Source organism: Heteronotia binoei, chromosome 4 (genome assembly GCF_032191835.1).
Source record: "Heteronotia binoei isolate CCM8104 ecotype False Entrance Well chromosome 4, APGP_CSIRO_Hbin_v1, whole genome shotgun sequence".
Lineage (NCBI taxonomy): Eukaryota > Metazoa > Chordata > Lepidosauria > Squamata > Gekkonidae > Heteronotia > Heteronotia binoei.
Window position 1 is genome coordinate 49,195,477 of NC_083226.1, and position 11,352 is coordinate 49,206,828.

Consider the following 11,352-nt stretch of genomic DNA (forward strand, 5'->3'; position numbering starts at 1 on the left):
TCAAGTTCAAAAGATTAGAGCTTGCTTTTTACAACAAGCCTAATTTCACCATCCTCAGAACTTCCCAGACCGAAATATTAATTTTTAAAGTTTTAAATCCTTCAAAATGGTGGTCGCGACTTTTTACTTCTCTCTAAAAAAATTTTTTAAAGACTTCTAAAGTCCATTATAAGCAATATGTCCAATAGTATTTATTCTCTTATCATCATCTCAATTATTTCCAACAGTTTTTAATGTCCCGAACACTTTAAAATATTATTTTAATTTTTACCTCCTTGCAATGGCTGCCGATGTTTCTCAATGGTATTATAATCCCAGAATAGGCTTTTTGTCAGCTACTTCCTGCTTTGCTTGCCACCAAATCTCATTTTCACTGGTAAAGAGATCTCACGATACTTGACGTACTTCCTGTGTTGATTGTATATGCTGCAGGTCTGTGACGATGGTGCTCTTTTTCGAAACCGCAAGTAGACCAAACAATAAATTCCTTTCCACTCTTTAGCTCTGTCTTTTAAATTTACAAAGTCCAAATTTCACCTCTTCCTCCCTTCTTCCAAGCTTTCTAGATTTCCATTTCCCACCTTCTGAATTTATTCTGTTTAACTGTAAATAGTCTCGGAATGAAAGATAGTAATCTGTACCTTTTCTGCTAATTAACCAGATCCACACCGGTCTTCTGTAGCTTTAGATGTTTAGCAATGTCCAAGAAGGTTAGGATTCTGTCGAGCTTATGTCAAATAAATGACTCTGCAGAACTTCTGCAGATGATGAAGATGTAACTCTTCTCCAGAGACCCCTCAAAGCCTCAAAGGAGCCCCCCCCCCAGGACTCCCTTTTAGCCAAGGTAAATCTTCTCATACTTTTCTGTGCATATCTTGGACTAATCTCTAACTGAGAAAAGTAGGCAGTAGGCATTAATTTGCCTTCCACTACTCCGAACAGAAGTTCCAGCCTGCTCCCGTTATGAGAAGCAGCTCAGCTTGGCATTTTCCTCCTCCGGAAGTCCCCAGTCTCCAGGTATTTTCCAACATGGACCTGGCAAACCTAATGCAGGTGCATGGAAAACCTATTTGTGCTAGTTCAAATAAAGCAAGGGGGAAATGTGCACAGGGTAGGGGGGGGGGGAATGGAAGGCAGTGTTTGTCATCTCATTTGACCTTTTTTTAAAAAAAGAAAAGAAAAGTATAGTTTCTACTGCCAGTCTCTGAAGTTGCAAGTTCAGGGCTTTTTTGAGCAGGAATGCAGACGAACACAGTTCTTCCTGGCTTGGTCTCAGGGGGTTTGCATGAACAGTATTTCTGAGCGAAATTAGTAAGGGGTGCGGCCTAATATGCACACAAAAAAGCTCTGTGCAAAACAATGTTGATGTCAGAGGGTGTGTCCTAATATGCAAATGAGTTCCTGCTGGGCTTTTCCACAAAAAGTCTTAAGTACATTAAATAAAACAGCATGTAAGGAAGCAAGCAAACTGAAATGGTACCCATTTTAACAAAGCAAACACTGACTAAGGTGCTGGGATATTTTTAAAGAACAAAGTGTTTTACTGAATTGATTGGCTGTAAATGACATTACAGGAGGGGGACTGGTCAAACAATCGGACTAATTTTGTTCTGGAACGAGACCTTGGAAATGAACATTCCTTTTGGATTGAATGCAGTGAGAATTCTTGCTGCACAACCCCATGGTCCTAAAAATCCTACATGTCTGCATCTAAAATCTCAGATACCAGAGGGGCCAGCAGTTAGGGCAGGGCTTCCTTCCCCCATAAATGCTAAAGTAAATTATGCAAAAATTAGACAAAATAAGAGAAATTATGCAAATTCACTCTGTCATGACTAATCTTCCCTACATCAGGGCCTAAATCTCAACAGAAAAAGGTTATTGAGTTCACATAAATCCCTTTGCTTTCAGGGAGTCATAATAAAGTTTGGCCGGGTCCGAGTTTCATTTTGTATGTATTTCTGATGACCAGCTTTGCCTCAATGCCATGATCCCCCCCGTCCCTTATTTCTTTAGCATAGAGAGCCCTGATGATACATGGCATAGCATTAGCTGCTAGTCACAACATCCTTCATGGTTTATTTTCTATATGCTGAGCTTCAGTCCAGACACACAGTGCAATTCCTCACCCATGCAGGCCACAGAACGCAGTGATCCTGCTCTCCTCTTGTGCATTCCCTACACAAAACTCCCTCAAATTGAATGACTGCTTCTGTGTGAGTAAAATATACAGTTCTGTCAGTGATTCTCTGAAAAACATCAAAGGCAGCAAAGAGCAGTGTGAGAAAGGTGCTCTTGCTCTCTCTGCAGACTGCATGGCTTTCTCAGGTGATGCCCATGAGGTAAAGCTGTTTCATTAGTGTATAACGGCGTGCGTGTGTCTCTCTCACACCCTCGCACAGGGCAAAGACATGTGCTCTATCCCTTGTGTGCCGCTCTGGCACCAAAGCAAACAACACTCTGTGGCAAAAAAAACCTGAGGCAAGCTTCTTTATTTAGCCTTAAACCTCTTATAAGTGCACCCTATTTGGACAAGGGCAGCTTCCCACAGTATGAAACAAGGAGCCTTGGGGATGACTGGAAGGGGAATTAACCGTCACAATGTTGTTCAGAAAGAAGAAGGCAAAGCAAGAATTGCAGTTCATGTCAAAACTACCAAAAAGGATTTCTATTAATTTTTTTTTTAAAATTAGGGCTGCAATGTTTAGCTCAGGATGCAATAATTACTGGACTCGCCAGTATTTGTTTTTTTCCCAGAGAGCTGACTTTAAAAAGTGTTATTTTTGCATACAAACACTTAAGAGAGTGGTAGAGGCCAGAGTTATCTTACAAAGCCATCCCTTGCCAACTTCCAAGTGGAACTTGGAGCTCTCTTGGAATTACAAATTACCATACCTCCAGACCATAGAGATCAATTCCTCTGGAGAAACCGGAAGATGGGCTCTGTGGCATCACACCCTGCTGAGGTCCTTTTCCTCCCCAGGCTCCCCCCTTCCCACCAAGTCTCCAGGAACTTCTCATTGGAACAACAGCTGATGGAAAACAGGAGGAACGCTCTTCAGAGAAAGCAGAGGTGATGTTAGCAAGGGTGAGATTTGGGTGGAAATGGTACTGCACCTGTTTACATGGGGATGTTTCACTTTAAAAGACTTGGTTAAGGATTTGGGAGTTTTCTTGAACGCAGCCCTGCTGTAAGAAAATTAATAGAGCGCACACACACACACCTCCTTATTGCATGTAGCAGAAAAATTGTGTCCATGTTCAGTTCCAGACAGTGCTCCTTCTAAGCTGAGTTAGTGTCAGGAAAAAATGGCCCCAGAGCAAACTAATTTATGCAGTAACTCATAACTTTAATGCCAGTAGCTCACAAAGTAGAGTTTTTGCTCACAAGTCTCCTCAGTTTAGAGGGAGTATTGGTTCTAGACACTGGTTTTAAAACCCTCACAACCTGGGATCTGCCTATCTGAAGAACTGTCTCTCCCCAAATGAACTCAAGCAGTAGCTCTGTCCATCCCAACAGCCTCTTTCTGCATCTATCCCTTCTGTTGCTAAACTCACACAATTTATTCAATGCTGCCCTCTTGTGGAACTGGATGCCTCTGTTAGAGAGATTGCCCAAGCAGAGCTGAAATACGATGTACCGTATTAACAAAGGAGAAAAATAACCTTCCCTTCCTTTGCATTCTCCTCTCCTTTTGCAAACCTCTTTTGTGTTGCCATTAATGCATTTTCACATTTGATGCCTTAAAATTTGTGGAGATCCAGAGAGAACCACCTGCAGACATTCAGAGGTCAAGTTTGCTCATGACACGTTGCAAACTTCTTTTGTTATTTGACGTTCAGATGCTCTGCCCCCAGCCCCACACTGTTGTTGTTGTTATTAATCCATAACGAGAGGTGGATGCCAGGCTGGTCATAGGAGTGGGTGAGCTGAGTAGCCAGCCAGGGCACCAAGCTGCAGGGGCTCCAGGGTGAGCTGCAGGGGGTTAGTTCAGGGGGTGACTGTCCATTTATCATGTTTAAATGACAACAGCAATTAATGTACACATCTTCATGTCCGGCACAATGGTTGGAAAATCTGATCACTTTAAAAACTCATTTTTGGACACAATAGTAATAGGGTTGCCAGGTTTGTGTTATGAAATACCTTGAGACTTTGGGGGTGGATCTGGGAGAGGGTGTGGTTTGGGGAGGGGAGAGGCCTCAGAATGGTATAATGCTATAGAGTCCACCCTTCAAAGCAGCCATTTCCCCCAGGGGAGCTGATCTTTGCCAACTGGAGATCAGTTGTAAAAGCAGATTTCCAGGTCCCACCTGGAGGCTGACAACCCTATCACTAAGCAAATGAGTGAGAGTTTCCAGGGCACAGGAGGATGACTAATTAATTAAAGGCTTAATATAATGATCCTTTATATTCTCAAAAAGAATAAGGCCTATTCAGAAATCTCTCCTGTAGAACCATTGGAGTGACAATATTTAATCTTGCAGATAAGAAAGCTCTGCAGTAGTAAGATGGTACATAAGGTGGGGGTAAAGATTTTAGAAAAGAAAGACCAAAAGACAGGGGTGAGCAAACACAGTGGGCTATTAAGATCAAACTGCTGTAATCCATTTCTAGGACACACATTTTTATAAAAGAAAACAATTCTGATTTGCCTATATAAAAAATATAATTAGCCAACATTCCAAATGTTAGGTTCTCGTCCAAGTCCAAATCTATTTCACAAAATCTACTTCTTAAACTGAGGCATCTTCAAGAATATCCTTGATGCAGCTAACTTTCTGCTGTAATACTGCTGGCCTACATTACCAAACAGGCCCTCCTTCCTCAGCCTGCCCCTGAAAAGGAAGTGCTCTTCCACTGGGAAGTAGGAGGGCTGATTCTGACTAAAGCTATCCCTACATTTTTTTCTAACTATGTAATGTTAGAAATTCCTATAGTATAACTCTTTAATTTTCCGGAAGCACCGTGGAAAAGAGGAGCATGAGACTGGAACAAGGCTAGTACGGAATTGGTAAGAGAGATGGAGAAGACCTGAGTAATGGGAAGGAAGCTTACAGTCCCCAGCTTCACTGGGATCCCAGAATTGAAGCAGGAAAAGAGCACTGAAAGAAAAACAGCACAGGGCAGATAATTTGTTCGGAGTCTTTTCCACAGACATTCCTGGGAAAGCCTGAAAGGCACTGTACAGTCTGTTACATTGCTACGTTTTGCTGCTGTTGCAATCTTGCACAAGCCACACAACTTTTTTTTAAATCTTGCACAAGCCACACAACAATATTGCAAAGCTGGCGCAGGGTGCCAAGTATAGTCTTTGGCTTTGCCCAGGGCACTATTTACCCTAGGTCCAATCCTAGATGGGGGACAAGTTGATTATTGTTTCCCTTTTATCTCCTCTTTAATCCAAAAACCTCAGGGTGGCATATGTCACCCCACCCTATCATCATTTTTTGTTGCATGGTAAACCCCAAACAAAACAAAACCCTGGGAAGTTTTCACATCTTTGTGGCTTCATCTGTTTCTCCAAGAACAAAACAGTATAAGATGGTATACTGTCACAACAGGTTTGTAGGCCACGTGCTGCCCATTCTGAAACAACTACATTAGCTGCCAGTTTCTTTCTCAGGTGCTGGTTATAACCTTTAAATGGGATTGCCAACATCCTGGAGATTAGCTCCCCTGAAGTAAATGACTACTTTGGACAGTGGCCTCTTATGGCATCACACCCCACTGAGGTCACTTCCCAGGCCCTGCCCCCAAAATATCCAAGAATTTTCCAACCTAGAGCTTGCAATGCTGCCTTTAAAGCCCTTCATACCCTGGGGCCCACAACTCTAGTATTTATTTATTTATTACTTTAGATTTTTATCTCGCCTCTCTGCAACCGGACTCAGGGTGGTTAAAGGGCATTCTCCTCCCATGCAACCCTGTGGATCTGCTGGCTGTTCTCCCACTCAGGGTGCCTTGCTCACCTGACATCTACAAGCCTGTGCCTTTTCCATTGCAGATCCCATTTCGTGAAATAGGCTCTCTGGAGAAATGAGGGAACCTCCTTGTAATTTTATCAATATGTTTGTAATGGCTCACATGTGATAAATTTTTGCTAAAAAGAAGCAGACCATTTTTGCTACAGACTTCTCCATGCCCCCTCCTGCTATTGCTGGAGAGTTTCCTGTCCTTCAAGGGCAACTTAAGTATGCTTTAATTTTAAAAGACAGCACAAGTCAAACTGCTTTTCTAAAGATAATTTAATATTGCAAAATAGAGCACATTCTGTGAAAGTTACCATTACCCATTTCCCATTTGTTTAAATAAAACACATATAATATCCCCATCACTTTTCAATGGTATGCCTAGAATTTTCTTGTCAAGAAAGTACCTTTTTGGGGGGTGCAAACTGGACCCGATCCATACAAAGTGAAGCCCCATTGATTTGAGCAGGAGATACTTAAGCATGTGTTCAATGCTCCCATCACAGTCAAAGCAACAGCATAACTCTGCCTCGATTGTGCCTGGATTTAAACATTTGTGTGCAAGGAAAGCATCTTAATTTTCTCATATTTTGTGCAAAGGAGATGCAAATTTTCACGTTCAAAAACATCATCTATTCAGGCCTTTTAAGTCTATATGGCTTAGTATAAAGAATGAAAATAAATGTAAGTTTAAATACTACTGATGTTTTCCATTCTCTGATCTCACAGGGGTTTTTTTAAGCATTGCAAAGGGAAATTACTGGATCTACTATACATAGGGAAAGAACCAGTTTGTGTGTTGTGCCACTCAATATGAAACCAAAAATTTCCTTCCCATTTTGATTAACTGATTTAATTCACCTGGCTAGTTATGCACTCAGTTTTTCATCAGAATAGCCTCCATACCAGTGAGGTCAATGGCCTATAACTGGAATTCTGGCATTGAAAGATAGTTTGGATACCTTTGGGTTTTTCCACGTTTTATCATCAGTTACGTGCCTGAACTGCATTGGTGTGGGGTTTTTCCTTTTCTGTACCTGACTTGGTCCCTCTAGTGGTCACTTTGATCTTTTATCTCTATTTCTCTGGGTTTTGAAATGACCACTTCAGCAATGAAAGACTGAAGTGAGCACTAGAGGGAGCAAAACACATGCAGAACAGAAAAACAGTGCAGTTTGGACACACGACTGACATAAAAAACAGGTGTGGGGAAAACCTTTGATACCACTGGCAAAGCTATTGGATTCTTCCTCTAGTAATGGAGGGTAGACTGAGAGCTGCAGTATGGAATAAGAAAAGGATGAAATCTCCTCCACCACCTCCTTCTGTTAAGTGTAGCTTTGTCCCCATAGCCACTGTTTTTGGTTTCCAAAATAAAGGAGATAAATCACCATGTGCAGAGAACCTAAAGAACCATGACAGCAGTGAAAAGAAACACAAGATTTGTTAAACCCCAGGAATATAAACTGCAGCAAATCTATTAAACATTTTTAAATCAGCAAAAATGCAATGCTGTATAATAGCTGACCACCATTTCTTTACAGAATATTCTGCTAATGCAATTAAATTAGCATTGTACAAGTCAACATTAAAAATGCAAATATGACAGGATAAAACTTCATGACACCTAAAGTGGTCATCCTTACCCTAAAACCAGAATCCAGCACATTTACCTGGCATTTAAATCTTGGTCCTAAATCATAAGTACTAGAAACAAAATCCCATTGACCACAATGGAATATGAGTTCAAGTTCACATGGTGAGATCCAACAGTTAGGCTTCTCAGTTTCAATTAATTAAGGCTGTTTCCACATATCCTGGATTTCATGCTGTTGGGAAGTGCCCCCCCCATCTCCCTGCATACTTCCCCACAACACTGTAGTGCATGCACGCACCTTCTTTGGCTTCCCTGGCCTTTCTCCAATATTTCCCAAATCTGCTTTACTCCAATGTTTTGGGGGAAATCACAGCAAAGCCTGGATGGCTGGTGTATGGGTGGGAAAGTTTGGATTTCTACAGTGCCACCCGCATAATGCAATATTCTTTGCCCATCAGCAGCCATTTCTTTCCCACATCAACAGAGGACTTTTAAAAATAAGCAATTGAATCTTGTATTAAGGCTGTAATCTGTACATCAGGTTCTCCCAGCTTTATTTTTTTAAACAAATAAAGTTTGTTGAAGAGAAATAGGAGGAAAGGCATATTTCTACACTGAAAGGCCTAAAGGCTTACTTTAAAATGGAACAGGGACCCAATACACTGATAGTTATAACTATGTAACAATATTTAATTGCTGATTTAAAAAAAACAACAACTAAAACTGGAAAAGCCACTCCCAGGGTATTGGGTAGGGAAATTATGGGGTGACCTGCCACACTGAAGCCCTGTTGCTATTTTCCCCGTGTGGAAAATATACATAAGCACTTTTTATTCGAACCCATAATACTTTTTCTATTGGAACGTCTAATGTGAAAAGTCCTGTTTATTCACTTACACAGCCTCTATTCACCCAACCCTATTCTAGACTCCACTAACTCACTTCTGAAATATATCTATAAACGTGGGCAGTGACACTTACCGCAATGTCCTGAGGAAAAAGCAGGCATCCCAATGGCATCTTCCTCACTTTAAACTACAGAAAAGGAAAGGTCACTGGATAACAGGAATCCCACGTATCTGTGGTTCTCCACCTCCCATCCTCTATGAAACCCATTTTTCAGAATGAGCTTGCAAAGAAAACATTTTATTGTCCGTTCAGCAATGAAAAAGACTGAACACCTCACTTAGTCATTCATAAAAGTGCTCAAGGGTTTGGAACCTGACTGGATTGGTGGTTGTTTGAGTTCATCCCCATCATTGCTGCTAGCCAACTGATCCTATTGTCATCCAAAGAGATTCACAGTAGCTATTTGGTACAGTGAGCTTCTTGCAAAGCACCACATTCAGCATTATTAGCAACGCACCTGAGGACAACCACTTTAAAGTATATTTAAACCACTGTATGAATCAACCACTGATGAAAGTATATTTAACTTTAACACACAAACCATAACAAAAGAGAGTTTCATATAGAAGGTTTATACTGAAAAGCAATTGCAACTTTATCTTGAAAACAAAGAAAATACATACCTGCCCCCATAAAAAATTATGAAAAGTTTCTCACTTGGTAATATTACAAAGGATCGAAGGATTGTCTTTACACGTTCCCAAACATATGATTAGTCCCCTAAAAAATAAGCGTCTGACTGAAAGCAACAGCTTGCATCCAAGTAAGTCTGATTATTTCTAGGTGGGATCTAATCCACAAAATTTCCGTGAGGAGGTGATTCCCACCCATTCTCTCCTCCCACAGCAGATCTCTGACTCCCCCCAAGCTATTCCTGGGGGGTCCCTCGTTCCCAAGGAGCAGTATAGGGGCGGAGGTTGTGCCAGGCTATAGTAGGAAATGGGGAGTCACACTTCCTCAGACAGAAATCCCTCCACCTTGCATGAATGTTATGTAGGATGAAGCCAATGTTTACAGTTCACTTTAAACATTTTTTTGCACTCATTTGATATGCTCAGATTCTGTTTTCCCTGATCCTTCATTTGAAGATAGCTGGATTTCCAGCTATCTTCAGATGAAGGATCAGGGAAACCAGAATCTGAGCATACCAGAATAATTGAACAATGAAGCATTAATGAAATGCTCAAAATCCTCAAGAAGATGTAAATTGTCCTTGATGCTTTCTGCCTATCAAAAGTGGCAATTGTTTCAGGATATAGCTACCAAGATCACCCCAAAGAAATAGGCAGCCAGCTAGCAAATCATGGAGAGGAACACTGAGAAGGCCTTCTAGGGAGGCAGCAGAAAAGAAGATCAAGATAAGGTAACACTCATTTAATCACACAGGCATTTCTGAACAACTGAGAAGCTGGGAAAAGCTTCCTGCATACCCATCTATGTGCATTGTACCAAAGTCATCTGATAAGGAACGCACATAGACTGGGGCAGACTTTCATCCTGGGACGTTATTTCATCCGCTCATGTGCATATTCATTACATACACAAACCCATCTGGATGTTCTGTGAGAAACAGCTAAAAGGGAACTGTGCCCAAGGAACCAGCAACTGCTAATACCTTACAAAGGCTGTAGCAATCTAGTCAAGAGAAGCTGACCAAAACACCAGAAAAAGCCACAAGAAGGGGAAATTTGTCACCTATGCAAGAAACCCAAGATCTACAGCCAGCAGAGCAGGCTAGCAATTGACTCTCCCTGAAATGGTGCAGTATGCCACACTGAATATATGCACACTGAGCAAAAGACCGGTTCCTGTCCACTCCTTTTGATTCCATTTGATGCAGATTAGACACTTTTTTGCTTGGGGCAGGACACAACATTTCCAGTGATGGAGCACACAGTACTGTCACCTAAGTTTGGGGGAAAGGGGAGGAGAAAAACCCTGCTCTGTCTACCTAACTGCATCATCTGCTGTGCACTCAAGCAGAAATCTGTTGGTCAATAAGACATCTAGCTTGGAATCTCTGGTAACTGTGTTGCTGTATGTAAAAAGTAGTTATGCGTTTTATAAGTGAAATCCAGTTTGTGGCATAACACCCAACTTTGGAGTTAAGTATTTTACGAAACTCAGTTTAAAACTCAGTTTTAGTGAGCATTCAGAATAAGCTGTCCAACACTTGCAGCTGGAATTTGGGGTGGGGTGGGGATTTAGGACCCTGTGTCCTTTCACTTGTTAAACTGCAGCTAGAATCTCAAAGAGCATCAGATAATCTGCAAATATCCCTCATTTACATAATATTACCTGCCTTGAAAGCTAAGACCGTTTTTTACAACTTCAGTGTAGTGTCCTGTGAACTTGTCTTTAAGACTAAACTGCAGCAAAAAATGCCCCCCAGCAAATGCCCTTCTAAACACACATTTATATTAACATGTCACAAACAGAATAATTAATATTCCTCCCCTCCCTTTGCTTGCAAAAAACTAAAAAACAAGGGTTCGAATCCAGGTTAAGGTGAATTGCTTCTTTTTTTTAAAAAAACCAACCAACACATGTAGATTAATCATGGTATTAATCTCTTTCCAAGAAAGATAATGATTAAGGAAGAGGAAGGAGCTGCATCATCATCTGTAGCCTCATACCACCTGCAACCATTTTAAAGAGAACTGTTGCTTCTTCACTGACTTCATTAAGAACATTTGGTTCAACCGGGATCTTTAATGCGAACAAATGAACCACAATTAAATCACTTGTTTCATTTTGGGGTTGGGAGATCTGATTTGTTTTTTAATCAAAGCTCATGTGCATATGTTAATTAATTATATAATAATTATATCATACAAAAGCATGGAGTGTTGCATCCTCACTTACCACAATCT